The sequence below is a fragment of the Amblyomma mixtum genome, chromosome 3 (assembly GCF_055824585.1).
Source record: "Amblyomma mixtum isolate Tamu chromosome 3, ASM5582458v1, whole genome shotgun sequence".
Taxonomy (NCBI): Eukaryota; Metazoa; Arthropoda; class Arachnida; order Ixodida; family Ixodidae; genus Amblyomma; species Amblyomma mixtum.
Window position 1 is genome coordinate 137,583,973 of NC_143014.1, and position 8,923 is coordinate 137,592,895.

The 8,923-nt window shown below is 47.6% G+C and overlaps 1 pseudogene; it reads left to right on the forward strand.

Moving 5' to 3' along the window:
- Window positions 1–6,832: 6,832 nt before the first annotated feature.
- LOC149352137 (chitotriosidase-1-like) lies at window positions 6,833–7,926 on the forward strand (annotated as a pseudogene).
- The last annotated feature ends 997 nt before the right edge of the window (window positions 7,927–8,923 follow it).

Sequence of the window (8,923 nt, forward strand, 5' to 3'; positions counted from 1 at the left end):
GGTGAATTCTGTGAAATCGCCAGCTACGCAAAAGGCTTATTAACCATGTTCAGAGGCTGCAATATTTTACAATCAGATTAAAGGTGCTCTCAACTCATTTCCTTGAGCATTTGCTTTCTAAGGCGCAGTAGAGTAATGGAACCCGTCGAGATCATTTGCCCATTTTTCCAGCGCGAAGAGCGTTTTTCTTATTCGTGACGAGTTAAACTCGGGGCGGAATCAGCGATTCCCTATTTCGCGCGTCAGCTGTCGAACTCCTGGCGTCGTTCGCTTACTCAAAGGGACAGTATTGGGCCGAGAAGTGTATTGCGGCGCAGGGGTATTTTAATGCGCTAGTATTACTGGCTGCGGCGAGCGACTGCAGCCATCTGTGTGTGGTCCGTCTGCGTCACACAAGCATAAAAAAGAGACACAAAGTTCCATGGGACGGATTCAAACCCACGAATTTCTCGTGTCAAACTAGTGTGGAACCTCTAGCCACTACGAGTGCCACGTTACTTCACGGATACAGGTGAACATATCTGTAATGCAAGGCAGCAGCAGTGGTGGCGGAACGTTCCATGACGTCATCTTCGGTGTCCTAAGTGAACAGAAGGTGGATGACATATACAAACTGCGCCTCCATTCCCGTCATGGAAAGCTACCTCCTGCGCGCCTATAAAGCCTCCGTGCGATACCCAGTGCGATCGGTCTCGCGCCAGACATGGACCAGGGAAAATGGGTAACACCTTGGCATGTCTTAAACAGTGCCCTAAACATGCCGCTGTTGCGAATGAAAGCAACAAAAGAATTATGCAGTGTGAACAAGACGGTGATGGCAATAGTGGAAGTGGTTCAGCAAACGTTGAGTGAATAAAAGAAGGTTTTCGCAATGGCGAACAAAAGATGGTTGCAGTGGTTTCAAAAATAGGCAAGCAGTCGTTAGTGTGATCAAGTGCTTGCTAGCGCATTCAATCCTTGCTCTTGCAGAGGATGAGCTGTCATTTTTTTTTCTCTTCAGCGTCTCGGCGTTTCTTATTCGTTTCTTATTCTTATCGCTCTTAACAGACCATCCCAGGGCACAAAGTGTCTCGTTTTATCAAGCTTCGAATGTTGTTGGTTCTGTTAAGCAATTTGCCAGGAGTAGCCAATTTTAAGGCGAAAGCCTTTAATGGCTCATACAGTCGTCACCAAGACGTGTTAGCAAATTTGTCCGCGTTTCAGATTGTTCGAAATGGTCATGACGTCACTGCGCGCGAATTTTGACGGGTGTGAGACAGTTACTGTGAGACAGTTGTGAGACAATATGCGAGACTGTGAGACAATATGTGAGACAGTTACTGCGCAATTTCCTTTCCTCAAATACAATTTTTGACTGGTGTCCACCGAGATATGTGAGACAGTTACTGCGTAATTTCCTTTCCTCAAATACAGTTTTCATTTTCTTCATTACGGCCCCTGTTTCTCTTTCTTCGTTCACTCCACTTCCTCCCTTCCTGTACGGTGCGGCTCAGGTGTCCACCGAGATGACAGAGAATTACAGCGCCATTTCTTTTCCTCAAAAAGCGTTACGTTCAAAGGGCAACGTATCGCGCCGAACGGGTGGTGGCGTTCCGTGGACTCCCTGGCAGCGCTACAACACGCTGTCGCGTTCCACTCCTAAAGGCAAAGATTAAGCGCCATTAATTGGCAGTTAATTAATGCACCAACAGGATGTGAAGTGAACAATCGCGTAGCAGAATGCAGCACTCAGGCTTTCGCCTTTCACCACTTTAGCCGCTAAAGTTCCTCGTAATTTTATTGGTCGTCTTAAAACTGCCGTCACTCCAAGTACGGAAAAGCGGATCAAGAGTCACAACCAGTAGTCCACGTTGGCGCTGTTTATTTAAGAGCGAAGAACTTTTCTTCTGCTTAAATCTTGGCACTTAACATAACTAAACGGTAGACAACCCGCGTAGAATTGTTTTATATTGGCATGCATGGTTGAGGCGATGCACAGTGGTTAGGCAGTAAAAAATTACTCTACTTGTTTAGTGGACAAGCAACGGTAGTTCTTCATGACTGTGACGGAACAATTTTTTTTTTCATAATGAAATACTACATAAACTTGAATCAAAAGCATGCAAGAAAGTGACTTTTCGTCTCTTTCTCGAGAACGCCTCTTAAAGTTTCTTCTGCCAAAGTTCACATCACGGGCAGAGCATTGAAAGAGGTCAGCACACTTTTCAAACGTCCGTGCATTGACACCTCGGTGCGCGGTCCAGAAATCGAGTCGGTTCTAAATTATTCTGTGCGCCTCTATATTCGCCCACACAATCGATCGAGTGTTGCTACGAGACGAGAATGCCCGAAGATAGCTGCTATCGTTAGATTGCTACTGCTCGCTTCGGACAGAGAGCCAGTGAACCCAGACAATGAGTTTTGAAGAGGTGCCTGCGAGCGCTTTGAAATTTTTAAGAAAGAAGATGCCCCTGCAGACTGAATTACGACTTTCTGAAAGGACTTGTGGGATGCGAAAAGTATGACTACCCATCGGCGGTGCTTCTCCTATGGGGCAGGGAGGAATAAGCCTTCGCCTCTTAATTTTGTTTACGTCGTAGAGTTTGTTTCCACCGCCTGACATATCGGGCATTTCGCTGCTCCGTCATCGCGGGTGCTAGTTACTCAAGTATGTCACGTATGTCTCGAGAGTTCTTCTTTCCGTATCATCTGCGTTCGCTTCCTGTAAATTGCAGACGCTTTTATGAAAAAAAGAAATAGAACGCAGGGAGATTGATTGCTTGGCGTATGCGAAGACAGCGGTTTGTTTGCTCCCTGAAGACACATTCATTTACCGTAAGTTATCTTCTAAAAGTGCAGAACCTGCCACTTCATAAATTTTAACTTCACAGCACCTTGTTTTGGAGCAAACGAAGGAAGAAGAAACCGGAGGTTCCTTTACGAAAGGAAAAAAAAACCGAAGTAATCAGCGCTGTTCCCTGAGGATCTACGTGCGCACTTGTTATCGCTGGTACCGGCATTTCCTGTAGGGAGAAGAGTTCGCAATACCGCGCTAGTTTTAAATTGATGCTATCACTTCGAAAAATCATTCGCGTCCTTCCGATAAGTTTTTATTTTTGTTTACCTCCAATACTGGAACTTCCTCAAATTGTCTTAAGCCTTTTTTCACGCAACTATTTCTGACTTCTGGCCCGAATGACACACCGGCCCTCATCTTGAAATGTTTTGCAAGCTTTCTTTCTCGGTCCTAAAACCAGTATTTGAGCTATATGCTACTTTTCCCCGTGGTTGGAAGATCGCTAAGGTAATTCCTGTATTCAAATTCGGCATAAGAATGCATGCCTGTAACTATGAGCCTGCCACTGTGCTATGCTCGACCCATGGGCTGCTTGAATGTGTCATCCCCTTTCTTCTTATTTCAAGTGTTTAGTCTACCTTTGGTCCTAACCAACGCCCCTTCCATCTGAAAAACTCCACCACGACCAATCTTGAAAGCTTTATATCTGAAGTCTCCTTGGTGGCTTGTAAAAGAGGACCAGGAAATTTAGTTTACTGCTGCCTTAGCAATGCGTTCGATACCATGAGGGGCATAATACGGGCTGCGAAATTTTTATGTCTGGCTGACCTGCAAATGTTCTCATTTATGTGCAGCAAACAGCGAAGTTCCAGTGGCTATTTCTCTGTTAATATATGTAATCTCTGTTTACTTATGGAGATCCAAGTGACGCAACCCATGCCTCAGTTTGGGGGTCATTTTCCTTTCTTTTGTTTTCATTAACAGTATGTAATCAGCAGGCACGTATTCAAGGGGAGGGGGGGGGGGGGGGGAGGGAGCCTGGGCGCCCCTGAAATCAAGTTCAACCTCCCTCTTTTTCACTTGGCAGTGCTCAGCCAAAATTCCACCCCCCTCCCCCGCGCCAGCTAGAAGAAATTACCTTAGGCCCTTGCGGAAAAAATTCCTGGCAACGTACCTGGTAATCACTGGCGAAGGGCTCTTCTTGCCATGAGCAGCCTAAGGCGGGCTTGATTCGCGTGCATCTGGAGAGGCGTTTGTAGAGAAGTGGACGCGATCTGCTTGAGTATGATGACGATGATATGTGAAGTCAAGAGAGATTTCCATTCGCTACGTACCTATTTCTCTTTTCTGTGGCGTCGGTATTTTGCACTGTTATGATATTTGGCTCTAAATTTTTCTTTACTTCAGCCAGCATGCCTATATTCGCTGCAACTCCCCTATAACTCATCCTGTAAAGGTTATTACTCTAGTGTTATAGCTGGTCACACTTTTAGACGGCTTGAGCCCTTTCCGTAACTTGGAGAAGCCATTTAACTATGGTCCTCGATGTGGTCTCGGTTTTCTTACATTATGCCTTTTCCCATAAAACTTGTTTCCTATATCTCTGTTGCCACTCAGTTAGATTCTTTTTTCCAAAGGAGCCACTGCAAGGCTATTTCTCTTAGATTCTTTTATGTTTTCTTTATTGTTAACGAAACTATCAGTAGCGACTACGAAATGTTGTTCTCGCTGACGGTATTAAAATATTCAGGAAAGTTGAATATGTTTAAAGCTGCAAACACCTCCTCGACTTATCATCCTTCTCTGCCTATAGTGGAGCAAACACTGGTAAATAATATCATCGATAACGAAAATGACATTTGTAACAGGCAATGCGCAATACTTTTTCTTGTCTTGCTATCTACACAAAGCTAAGCAGAAGAGAACTCGAAACATATTTCCGCAGAAATAATTCGAATTTCTGTGAGCGCATCCAGGTAAAACCTCTCAAGCCATACGTAACGTCAAAAATTTTTGAAAGAATTTAAAAGAATTGACGACCATGAACCAGGGATGCTGCGGGCTTCAGTCAAGTCGCTTGTTGTCAAGCGGCTTTTATTCGCAGTCTCCTCCATCACTGATGGAAATAAGCAAGTTATTATTATATTATTGCGCTACATATGGCTCTCTGTTTTCGTCACTTTGATTTAGCATCTATCGTGGTGATTTTACTTGCACATAAACGGTTTACTCACAGAATAAACTCAGAATAACTTACTGCCCGCTGTTACTCTGCTCATCAAGTCGAAACATCTGCTTTTGGCGTAACATACCATAATGTTTAGAACTCATGAGAAAAAAATTGAAACGCGCATGATAACACACTGACAAGCCTAGCGTCTTCATCTTTATCCTGAAAAGTGGGAACTCCGATTTGAACGCTGGATTCTGAGATGCCGCAAAGGACAGATATTTTGACTTCGACTGAGACACATGAACTGTTGCTTCTGTGCGAAAGAGCCAACAAAGTGCGCTGCAAGCCTTTTGATAAATGGCTTCAGTGAAGGAAGCAACGCCAAGTGCGTTAGCTTTCGGAGTGCGCCAGCTTGTCGCATCAAGCATACAACTATTTCATCACTGAATACGGCCTCAAGAAGAATATGTTATAAAATTGCGCCGCTCACAACACAACTACGAAAAAAATTGGCGGGGGCTTAGCTTTGGTTAAGCCTGGTAGGTTGTGAAAGCAAAAGCACAGCGCCTCCAACAGAAGGAACGCAGTGCGCCGCGTCTACAGGTCACGCGTGGCTTCTGGCCGCCGCTGCGTGATGACTCGACTTGGTAGCCCATCTCTCACCCCGGTATGACGTCACGATATGACGTCACTAGGCATGGCATGGCGTCAGAGGTCATTCTAAATGTCACGCGTGGCTACCGGCCGCCGCTGCGTGACGACTCGACTTGGGAGCTCATCTCTCACCCTGGTATGACGTCACGCTATGACGTCACTTGGTATGGCATGACGTCAGAGGTCATTCTAAATGTCACGCGTGGCTACCGGCCGCCGCTGCGCGACGACTCGACTTGGTAGCTCATCTCTCACCCTGGTATGACGTCACGCTGTGACGTCACTTTGCATGGCATGACGTCAGAGGTCATTCTAGATGTCACGCGTGGCTACCGGCCACCGCTGCGCGACGACTCGACTTGGTAGCTCATCTCTCACCCTGGTATGACGTCACGATATGACGTCACTTTGCATGGCATGACGTCAGAGGTCATTCTAGATGTCACGCGTGGCTACCGGCCACCGCTGCGTGACGACTCGACTTTGTAGCCCATCTCTCACCCTGGTATGACGTCAGAGGTCATTCTAAAGGTCAAACGCCGCTACGCTAAAGCACTTTCATGAGCGTAGCATTGCTTTCACAATAAAATGGCCGTCGGGAGAATGGTCCAGCCATAGAATTTTTACAGCGGATTTTGTGTTACATCCTCACTCGTATTGCGTATTGCATTTTGGTATTCTGTAACGATGCTTGCGTGATGAGTGCTAAGTATATGCTACACAATTTTATGAGATAGGGTCCTCACCGATGTCAACTGTAGTTTCGAAAAGCACCCAGACCCACTTCATTGCTGCAGGTCAGCGCAGCGTAGGTCTTATAACATCCTTATAGTGACCAAGGGATCAAGAAAATTAAAGTCGTCCAAAAGAAATGAGGTGCGCTTAGAATTCTTTGAGTCACAGTGCAGTACCAGACAGAAATTCAGACCGCTGGGAGCGAAACTTATGAAAAGAGCGTTGCATTCACATTACTTATTTATTAGCACTTACATTCGACTAATCATATGCAAATATGCGTGGGAGAGCGATAAAGCCTGGTAGAAAAAGAATAAAATTAAAAAATAACAATTCCGCGAAAATCTATGCACCGAATCCATGCACAATACAGCGGCTGCCCGTGCACGGGCAGCCGCGCACGAGGCCGACAGAGGAACGTCGCCATCGCCGAGTTCGGAGCTTGCTCGCACGATTGCCAGTCCCTGGAACAGGCTTATGCGATGCCGGTGAGGCCTAAGACGCCATGGAAAACGAAGAGACAACGTTGGTGGGGCTACGCGGCAGCCAGCAGGCAGTGGACCTTGGCGACCTTTTCATCAACAGCGCACTGGTGCACACCGCCACTGCTTGCTTCATCTTCGTAGTCGTATTCATCTTCGTTCTTCCTGGCATCCTCCTCACCACAATGCGCCACGAAAAGACCTACCAGGTGGTCATGCGTCCAAAAACTCGCATGGGCTGGAAAGCCTACGAAGGACCGGACAAACCCTTGGTTATGTGCATGGTCAATTGGTCGAGCTTCCAGGAGCCAGCACCCATGACGTACACTTTTGAACAGGTGCCTTCAAACTTGTGCTCACACGTAGTCTTCCCGCTGTCCGGGGCCGCTGACTGGTCCGACGACATGCTGCACTTCGACTACACACACAAGATCACCCATCACAGCCTGTACCGAGAGATGGTGCGGATAAAGAAGGAACGGCCCCCACTCAAGATCCTCGTATCCGTCGGCGAGTACGAGGTGAACAACGGCCTGTTCCGTTACGCTGCCGAATCCATGCACGCGACAGTGCAGTTCTGCAGCACCGTGCTCCGCTGGACGCTGGGCGACGGCTTCGACGGCCTCGTCATTCACCGCATGTTCAGCGGCGGACCTGCCGACCAGGACCGGCGTGGTCTCGTCGTGCTGCTGCAGAAGCTCTGGGTACACTTCGAGCGCCACGGTCTCACGCTGGTCGTCGTCTTCGAGCCAGAGACGGAAGTACTCACCCACCCGCTGCTGGGCGGCAAGATCTGCTCGTACGTAAACTACGCCGTCGTCGTGGCACACTGATTCCGCGGCGACGTCTTCGCCGAGTTCCCAAGCCATATGCGACACCGGGCGGCGGCTCCGAACGGGACAGCAGACATCGAGACCGCCATACAGCGGGCGTTGGCCAGCGGCGTTCCAATGCACAAGATGGTGGTCAGCGTGTCCCAGGACGGGACCTCGTATACGCTGGATGAGAAGTCCGACCACAAGCCGGGCTCCATGCTGCACGCAGGAGACCCAGGAAAACATAACCGGCCGCGGCGATACTTTTTCGTTCTCGACCTCTCGCGCTAGCACCGCGCGCTCTCCCCTCGCGCTCGACCCGCGCCTCTTCTTTTATTCGTCTAGCGTAGCGCGCTCTGGGTCGGCTTAGGTCGTATGCCGTAACAATAGTAAGACCTGCAAAACTGCACATCCCGTAGCACCGTCAAATATAAAGACCACCATTTTTCCTGCTTTCAGTAAATATCTTATTGGCGCCGGCGTAGAGAGTATAGAGGCACACAGATGAGTGAGTGACCGCTGGTGGGGTTTCTCGCGGAGAAGCAAATTTTCTCGATTCCTACTAGAACTGGTGTCACTGTAATCAGAACAAAATAGTGCGCTTCATTTACTTTTCATCGCACTATTCATCAGCAAGGATCGCTCTGTACTAGGCTCATTCCCTTTATTTTGTTTTACCTTTGCTCTACCCAGTCTAGATATACAAAAACTAATTTCTGGATAGCTATATGCAACTTTCGAACTTGGGTGCCACCGAGATATGTTCGAGCCACCTTGGATGTTGCAAAAGAGAGCCTTGGACGCACTTCCAAACAAGTCTTTGATCGAGGGGTGCCGGCTGTGTCTAATGGGCACCACCAACATGTCTCCTTAATCTGGACTGCTTGCGATGTTTCCCGCGAGCATTGATTGTTGGCTGCGTTCAGATCAATAGGCGCGCATCTCGTTTACTGATGTATCTAAAATGCTTCGGCGTCATTTCTGTGTGCCACTTAAGTTCGCAGACATCTTTTTATTTTTCACTCAAGTATTCCTTACTGGTTGCCGGTTGAAGAGGGCTGAAACAAAGGTGAGTTTGCAGTCTCAGGACAACCAGCACTAGAGACGATGATTTAGTGGAGCCTGCGAGTTATATTGCAAAATATGCCTTTTCACGCATACGCCCAGCTTTTGCCATTTGCGGGAGGCACTGCTGACGCGATTATTTAGATTAATTCAATGTAAAAGAAGCAGAGGGCAAAACTCATCGATATTGGAAAAGGCAGATCAGGAAGGAATCGTTGTATGA